Source organism: Elephantulus edwardii, unplaced genomic scaffold (genome assembly GCF_000299155.1).
Source record: "Elephantulus edwardii isolate Elephantulus edwardi_28Jun2011 unplaced genomic scaffold, EleEdw1.0 scaffold00125, whole genome shotgun sequence".
NCBI classification, from domain to species: Eukaryota; Metazoa; Chordata; class Mammalia; order Macroscelidea; family Macroscelididae; genus Elephantulus; species Elephantulus edwardii.
This window is the reverse complement of record NW_006399875.1, coordinates 6667555-6677122: the sequence shown is the minus strand read 5'-3', so window position 1 is coordinate 6677122 and position 9568 is coordinate 6667555. Positions and strand designations below refer to the sequence as shown.

The 9568-nt window shown below is 51.1% G+C and overlaps 1 pseudogene; it reads right to left on the bottom strand.

Moving 5' to 3' along the window:
- The window catches only part of LOC102848974, a 92914-nt pseudogene extending 84222 nt beyond the window's left edge, over window positions 1-8692 (bottom strand).
- Window positions 8693-9568: the final 876 nt, after the last annotated feature.

Below are 9568 nucleotides of genomic sequence, written 5' to 3'. Positions count from 1 at the left end.
AGTCTCCAAGGCCCTATAGTGCATGGTGGGAGGTTGTCCATCTTCTTTTCAAGACCAGCTGGTCGATTCAAACCACCTGTTTGTGGGTTGGCAGCCCAGCCCATTCCTCTCACGACCACGGTGGTAAATAGCTCCCTTGCACAGAATGAGGACCATGAATCAGAAATCGCTAATGTGTGGAAGAACCAGCAGAGGGCACCAACACCATGAGGGAACGCTAGGGCTTACACACACACACACACACACACACACACACACACACACACACGGGCTTACACATGTGCACACACACAGGCTTACACATGTGTGCACACACATATACACACACTCAAGCTTGCACATGTGCACACACACATACACACTTGGGCTTACACATGTACACGCGCACACACACACGGGCTTACACATGTGCACACACACATACTCAGGCTTACACACACTCAAGCTTGCACATGTACACACACTCGGGCTTACACATGTACACACATGTACACACGCATGGGCTTACACATGTACACACACGTACACACATGGGCTTACACATGTACAGACACATACACACTTGGGCTTACACATGCATACACTCGGGCTTACACATGTACACACACATGTACACACTCAGGCTTACACATGTACACACATACTCGGGCTTACACATGTATACACACTCGGGCTTACACATGTATACACACATGTGCACACACTCGGGCTTACACATCTACACACACGGGCTTACACACACACAGACACTTGGGCTTACACATGTGCACACACACAGGCTTACACATGTGTGCACACACATATACACACACTCAAGCTTACACATGTGCACGAACACATACACACTCGGGCTTACACATGTACACACACATACACACACTCGGGCTTACACATGTACACACACACATACTCGGGCTTACACACACTCAAGCTTGCACATGTACACACACTCGGGCTTACACATGGGCTTACACATGTGCACACATGTACACACACATGGGCTTACATATATACACAAACGTACACACATGGGCTTACACATGTACACACACATACACACTTGGGCTTACACATGTACACACATGTACACACTTAGGCTTACACATGTATACACACTCAGGCTTACACATGTATAGACACATGTGCACACACACTTGGGCTTACACATGTACACACACGGGCTTGCACGTGTACACACACTCGGACTTACACACACACACACACACACACCCGAGGCTGGTGTGTGCAGACCAGTTCCCATCAGAGCCATGCTGGTCCCCCACCCCGTGGAGGTCCGTCTGCAGGGCTGACTTGCATGGGGTCCACGGAGACGGAGGTGGTGGAGTGTTTGGGGAACCAGGAGCTGAGGTGGTTCACAGTTCTGACTGGAGAGAGATGATGGGGAGTATGGGTCTCTCTGTGGGGGGAGTAGACAGTCGGGCCTCCTCACTGACCTCCCCGATGACCACCCCTTGTCTTCTCAAGTGCCAGAGCTGTGCGTTTACTAACACCTAATGGTGCTGGCTCACCCACCTTCCGGCATTTTGGTGTTTTTACACAGACTTGGTGTTTTACACACTCCTCCGTGTACTTTGCTTCATTCATATACCTCGCGTTTCCTACCCTCACTCATCTGCATTTTGTATCATTATCGTTGTTCTGTGCACATTTTGAGCCCATCTTTCCAAGGCCTCATTGGACCTTTCCATTCCATCACACGCCCCCCTCCATCCCCAATGTCTACAATCCCCATGATGCTTTCTCCTCCCCCCTCGTCTGCCCCCTTTCTCCACCCCCTCTTTTGAATATTTATACATGTATATCTCATTTATATTTCATGGGACACTGATGTGTCAAATGTGATAATGGTTACCCATGGTGGACAGTGTTTGGTGAAGCTCCCTGATTAAAACAAGCTTGGAAACAGGAGTGGTGTCCACTTCCGAATTATCTTGCCTCTGTAAACCCTATGAACTTGGAGAAATGATGAAAGTTATACAGGTGTTCAGGTCTTTCGTCATAGGGTCACTAGGAGTCGTCTACGACTTGATGGCACGTAACAACAACAACAACAACATATCTCATTTATTTTGTTTTCACATACTGGTCTTAAGCAGTTTTTGTCCTTATATGACTGGGTGGGTTTGGGGATGGGTTTTTGTGAAAGTAAAATAGTAAGGATAGATTTATTAGAAAGTTACACCCCCAAAGAGATGGACCCTCCCCCACCCTGAGAGGAAATTTGGAGGGAAAGCCTGACTAGGTGCTTTGTTTTGTTTTTACTGTGTTCACACTTTCCCTTCATTCACATTGTTTTGTACAATCATTTCCATATGTCGTGTTTTGTAAGATTAATCCCCATTGAATTATGCCCATCATTATCCTGCCTTTTCAGGTCCCTGCTGGATCTTTCCCATTCCCTTTATCCCCCTGCGTCCAGCCATCAGACTGTGTGACTCTGTGATTTCCCCTTGGCCTGCCTCACCTCTCTGATTCTACTCCTTCTCTCAGGAACCCATACATGTGTTGCTAATTATCCTATTTTTACAATAATGTTCCTATGCTGACTAAGCATTTTGGAAATGACTTTGAGAGGGTCTCTGGCTTCCTCAGTGTCATGATCTCTCTATGTGTTAGTCTCTCTCTCTTTACCAGCCGATCACATTCTCTCTTTGTCTCTGAATCTGTCTCTCTCTGTCTCACTTTGTCTCTGTCTCTCTCTCTGTCTCACTCTCATATCTCTTTGCATATCTCTAGCTCTGTTTCTCTGTGTATCTCTCTCTCTCTCTCTCTCTTCATGTCTGTCTGTCCATCTCTCTGCTCTGTCTCTGTGTCTCTGTCCCTATCCTCTGTTCCCACCCTCTGCCCCATCCCCCACCCCACACATCACCCCATCCATCCTCAGCTCACAAATGAAACAGAACCTGATTTTCTGTCTGAGTGGATCTATGAGAATCATCCCAACAAATGCCCTGTCCACACTGGCCTTGTCCCTAGAGGCTCCTGAGGCAAACGACACCCCTGGGGGAGGTGGAGAGTCACCCACCACACAGCTACCCCCACCATCTTTATGGGACGGAGGACTAAAAAGAACCTCTGAGTCTGGATTACTGTTTAAGTGGGATTACGGATTCAGGAGAGGGCATCAAGCAGAGGGAGGGATCGAGGGTCATGGGAGACAGGAGGATTGGGGGTAGGGGTTTCAGGTATACCATCATTGCAAGGGCTGTGAAGAAATAGAGCCCTTTGGGCAGCACATGGCCAAGGTCATCACTGGTGTGGACAAGGCCACTGGCGGAAGCTCCGAGTCCTCCCACCTCATTATCAGGACCTGCTCAGATCCGAGGAGGCACGTGGAGGGCCTAGTGCTGAGGGTCACACCCATCTCAACAATGAGCACCAACGAGGCCGGTCTTCTCTCCCCAAAGCCCACAGCACACACATGACTGAGGGTCATCCGCAGCAAGACTTAGGTTTGCTCAGCTCCTTCTGCAGGGTGGACACAGATGGGCCCTCCTTGTCCTCTGCACCGAGGGCCAGAGGACCACAGGGTGAACTGAGCAGGATGTCAAGCCAGGATGTTCCCTCCATGACGTCCCTCAGGGCTCCTGAAGCAGGACACTGCTATCCTGTCCTCGCTGGGTCACCCGTGCTTGGTAACTGATGTCTTCAGCTGTCTGGCTGAGAATCAGCGTGGCCCCAGTCAGTATGGAGACAACATGCAGGGCACCTCCCAGGGGACTCCCAGAGACAGAAGAAAGGCCTGCTTCCTGAGGGGCTGCACCCAGGAGCCCTGGTGGCCACCGTCCAAGCAAGAGACTCCCTGAGAGAGGGGAGAAAGGCCAGTTTCCTGGGGTCTGCACCCAGGAACCACTGAGGCCAGCATCCAGGCCCACTAGTTGTTCCAGCTGCCCAGCAGCAAGGGGAGTGGTGAGGGCCATGGCCTCTGGGCAGCATCCGGGGCTCCAGTCCGCAGGGGGCTCTGGAAGGGAGTGTGTATGCAACCCGGTCAGTGGTGTGTCATGAGAAGAGGTAGAACTAGGGCCCCCCAGCAGAGCCCATGCTGCTGGGAAGGACTCCTTATCCCCTTCTCTGACCACACACCGGGGGTGCAAGCCCAGTGGACACGGGGGAGGACCCCTTGGAAATGTGGCTGATGTAGGCAGCAGCACCATGAAGTCTGGGAGGAAGGGGTTCCTAACAAGACCTTTGACCTTCCAGATCCAGTGAAGGATGGGCTCCAGACATCCAGTGCCCTGTGGGTCAAAAGCTCCATGTGATTCCAGAGATGCAGGCCGCTCAGAACCTGCCCAAGAGGCCCTCACAAACCAAGGAACCTACCAACTCTCGGGCTGCCCAGACACCCCGGGACATCTGGGAACCCCAGGACAGCTGGACACCAGACACCATGGGACATCTACACACCCTAACACAGCTGGACCCCCCGGGACCACCCCCCCCAGACTTCTACACACCCCAGGGCTTCTGGATACCCAGGACATCTAGATAGCCTGGGCCCCAGCCAGGCTGCAGACTGTGCTTCACTTCACCTCCTCCAGGTGGAGACAGGGGATCATTGCAGAAATCCGGGAAGACAGCCCTTCATCCTCCCAGGCAGCGGACAGAGGAGAGGACTGTGGGGCACAGGGGCTGAGCTGTCAGGTGAGTCTGTCCGAGATCACAGCTCTGCAGTGAGGAGGAGAACCTTCTAGAACCATATGGAAACAATGTCCTGTTTTCTAACCAACCTCTTAACTTCTCCAGCCTCAGTCTCTACATGTATAAGATGGGACAACACAGTGACCACTTCACCAGGGCTGTGAATCTTCACAGGGACAGTAACACAGACACACAGTCACTGTGGAGAACAGTAAACATCAGCTGTCATCCCTGATGTCACTACAGGACAGTCAGCACTATCTCCTTTCACCCCTGAAGTCACTACAGGACACCCGGCACTATCTCCTGTCACCCCTGATGTCACTACAGGACACTCAACACTGTCACCCCTGAAGTCACTGCAGGACAGTCAACACTGTCACCTGTCACCCCTGACGTCACTACAGGACACTCAACACTGTCACCCCTGATGTCACTATAGGACAGTCAACACTGTCAACTATCACCCCTGAAGTCACTACAGGACAGTCAACACTGTCACCTGTCACCCCTGACGTCACTACAGGACACTCAACACTGTCACCCCTGATGTCACTATAGGGCAGTCAACACTGTCAACTATCACCCCTGAAGTCACTACAGGACAGTCAACACTGTCAACTATCACCCCTGAAGTCAGTACAGGACACCCGGCACTGTCAACCGTCACCCCAGAAGTCACTACAGGACAGTCAACACTGTCACCTGTCATCCCTGACGTCACTACAGGACAATGAACACTATCACCTGTCACCCCTGAACTCACTACAGGACAGTCAACATTGTCTCCTGTCACCCCTGAAGTCACTACAGGACACCCAGCACTGTCAACTATCACCCCTGAAGTCACTGCAGGACAATCAACACTGTCACCTGTCACCCCTGAAGTCACTATAGGACACCTGGCACTGTCTCCTCTCACCCCTGAAGTCACTACAGGACAGTCAGCACAGTCACCTGTCACCCCTGAGGTCAGTACAGGACAATCGACTGTCACATGTCACCCCTGAGGTCACTGAAGGACAGTTAGCACTGTCTCCTGTCATCTGTGAGTTCACTGCAGGACAGTCAGTACTGTGAACTGTCACTCTGAGGCCACTGTAGGACACTCAGTGGGCCTGAGCCTCTGAACTTCTGGACTCTGGTCCTAATTCATCTCAGGATGGTGGGTGGAGACTCCTATGAGGGTATTGGGTGTTCACATGGTAACAGCAGAGGTTCTCAGTTACATGCAAGGTGTGGACCTGTCCCAGCTGGACACCAGCTTCCTGTGGTTCTTGAAGTCAACTTGTGGTGAACTACCTGCAGTCACCCTAGGGTGTCAGGAACAGGGCTTTAGGGCATTGTCTGGACAGTGCTGGGCTGTGGTGTGGGGGCAGCGGTGGGAGCCATAGATGTCCTGTGTTCCCAGCTGGGCATACTGAAAGGGCAGAGTGGGACTTGGCTAGGAGTCGTCCACTGCCCCTGTCTATAGCTGCCAGCGCCCATACCCTGGGAGGCTGCCAGGATTCTCAGGGGCTCAGGCCGAGTGGACACAGAGGGAAGGGTGAAGGAAAGGTCAGCCTGCTGCTCCCCAGACTCCTGCCACCAGGAGTGAATGTTACACTGGGATGGGAGGTCTGTCCCCGCGAGGGCCAGCTCATCAGGGAGGAGCTGGTTCCTGACCATCTACCTGGTGTGGCCATTATGCAGTTCCTCTGACCCCAGCAGAGCCTGGAGTCTCACCAGCTGAGGGATGGGCAGAGACGTGAGTCGTTTCCCTGCCCTTTGGGGCCACTGCTCCCCAGGGACTTGCACTCCGACTTCTGCGGCTAATGGAGGAGTTTCCATCAGCTCCACCTTCAGCTACAGCTAAATGTGGCCTGTGAGGAGTGGTGGGGGGAGGCAGGGCAGGGTGTGACCTCAGGGGTCTGCTGGACAAGAGGTGGGGCAGGGTGTGACCTCAGGGGTCTGCTGGACCGGAGGTGGGGCTGTACCAGCAGAGACCCTCACCCCTCCTTCAGTCCACTGAGGACTCAGGAGCCTGTCCAGTGAAGCCCTCTCACCTCAAATGAACTCCAGTGGTGGACATGCACATGGGGTAGTAGGTGGACCTGGGACAGCCACTCAGGAAACACATTCCAGGACCACTCACATCACATCTGCATGAGGTCTACTTCTCAAAGGTGTGCTTCCTGACATTCCCTGACCCCAGCTCTTCAGGGAGGGGTTACCCACAACCACAGCTAAGGCTGGAGGTGCTAGGCCATAAAAAAGGGGTCACCCCTTCACCTCAGTGCTGTCCCCACAGAGCAGGCTGCAAGCCCAGAGCAAATAGAGTCCACACATTGTGAGGAGATAGCAGAAAGGCAAGGCTGGTCAACCCCAGGCCACCTCTCCCCACAGGAGCTCACTGTCAGTGCATCAATGAGAGGAGCCTTCTGCAGGTGGACGGGGAGGGAGGTGACTACCCAGAGCCCTGCAGAGCCTTCTAGTGCAGGTGCTGAGCACAGTGGGCAGAAAAGGAACGGACAGCATCTCAGTAGACGGTATTTATCCAAAACCAAGAGTCATATTATCCCAAGTAGCAGAAAACAAAGCTACTTTAATTGCAACTGAGTCAGATTGCTTGCTTGTGGCTGTTTTATTAGGTGTCATTTCAGAAAATACAATTAAATGAAACAATGAAAGACATCACTATTGAAATAGAAGAAAAAAATTACAGTCAATATAGTTCAGCATTTAGAAAACTTAAGAAAGTCTAATTTTTAAAAAAACTACTAAAATTACTGAGATAATTTAACAAGAAATCTAAGGATGAAATAAATCTGACAAATTCATCAGATTTTTCTCTGTTCTGACTATAAAGAAATAAAAAAAGCACAGATATGGGGAGAATATTTCACTTGCAATGGTGGCAAAAAGATTTTTTATATAAATAAAAAAGACAAAGGAATACATTTAACAGGTAAGCCAAAAAGCCATCTAAGGAAAACAGTCTCATTTACAATCCAGTAGGTAACAAAAGAATAAAAAGTAAACCAGGTTCACAGATAGCATAGATCAAGGTCATGGAAAGGTAAACTTTCAGCTGGAATGTGTTCTTAGAGTTCTGTAAAATCCTAAGGTCTCTGTGAAAGCATTAATATCAAATAAAATATTTCAAGTGGGGGAGGGATAACAAAATAGCGTGGAAAGCTAAAGAACATTTCTTGATCAAAAGAGAAAAATCTAGAAGATTAAAATGAAGACTCGAACCATCTAAAGTCTCTCCGAAAGCAAAAGGAGCTGTATAGAAAGTTTGGAGGCAAATGATGAATTTGATGGAGGGCGGGGGGGGGGGGGGCGGAGGAAATTCCCATTTTTAGTGCTGATACTAAGCAACAGAAACTCTGAATTTTTTTTTCCCCATAGGAAAGCAGGTGGAAGATGAGCTGGCAGGTCTCCGGAGTCTAAATCTTAACGGTCACCAAAGAAAAAGGTAATGAAAATGTCCAAGGAGGCAGAGCACTGAATATGGAAGCAGCAATGATATCCCACTTGATCCCCAGACTGACAAAAAGGTAAGATCCACATTCTATCATTGGGGACAGGGTCCTGCACATTGCTGACCGCGTCTGGTGGGATGACACGCCTGGGGCACCTGGCCTAGGCTCAAGTGATGCCCCCTAGGGGTCCTCAGACTCTGAAGACAGCCCAGCAGACAGGACAGAGCTCATCTCCTGCTGGTCCCCTGGAGAGCTAGTGGCTACTGTCCTGGATGTTGAGGTCCTTTTGGGAATCTCCTCGGGGCTGCGGCTCTGCTTGTCTGGCCAGCCTGTTGGTCCTGGTCACGGTTCGCCTCCTGGACGACCTGGTCTGTCCTCGCCTCCTTCCTGCTGGTGTTGTGCAAGGTGCTGGCCACAGAGCGGCTCAGCTTCTGTCTTTTCTGGGGGGCACCCTGTGCCTTCTGCAGCAATGTGTCGGAGAAGCTGGGGTTCAAGTAGGACGCCTGCAGGACGTTCTCCAGGGTCTCGTTCCTAGATGGGATCTTGGTGGAGAAGCCGCGTTTCATCTTGGAGCGCTTCGAGCCCCTCAGTGATGGTCCCACTGCTGCAAAGACAGGCCACCATGAGACGCTGCAAAGCCCTGCAGAAGACAGACCCTGCCTAATCTAAGAGGGTGTGGTGATCAGTACAGTTAAATCCTCCTCTGTGCCCTGGATGGGCCAGGGCTAAGGTCCTGGAAAGTTCCCAGCAGCTCCCAAGGCAGCCCTCTCACAGCTGGACCTCAGCAAAGGCCGTCCTGATCCAAGTCAGAGGATCAAATGTCTGTGCACATTTGGAAACATAACCAATGAGCAAAAGCCTTATGGCTACCTCTCCTGGGTGTCTCCTGACTCACAGAGCACTCTGAATTCTGTGAAGCCCTGAATGCCCAAGCCCAAGGCCACTAGCCCTGGCAGACACTCTGAGATAAAAGCTGGCTGTGTACACTGGGCTTCTCTGTGTTTTCCCCTGACTGACAACCCCTCAAAGTCTTGGGGGATCATGGACACACTTGCAAAGACTACTTCTATCCATGAGTGCATACACACATGTTCACAAACACCGAAGACACATGGAGACTAGGTCGGTGGTGTTTGCCAGCCAGTTTCTGCAGGGTTCCTCCTTTATTTCACTAATCTGTTCCTTCCGCCCTCCTCCTTTTTCCATTATGTGATAAATCTGTGTGTTGCTGCTGTTGTTAGATGCCCCTGAGTCACCCCTGACTTATATCAACCTTCTATGCACAACCGAACAAAATCCTGCCTGATGCTGCACCAGCCTCACATCTGCTCTGCTTAAGCACATTGTTAGAGCCACTGGTGGACTGATTTCACTGAGGATCTTCCTCTTTTTGACTCCCTTTCTACTGTACCAAGCATAACGTCCTTCACCAGGAACGGGCC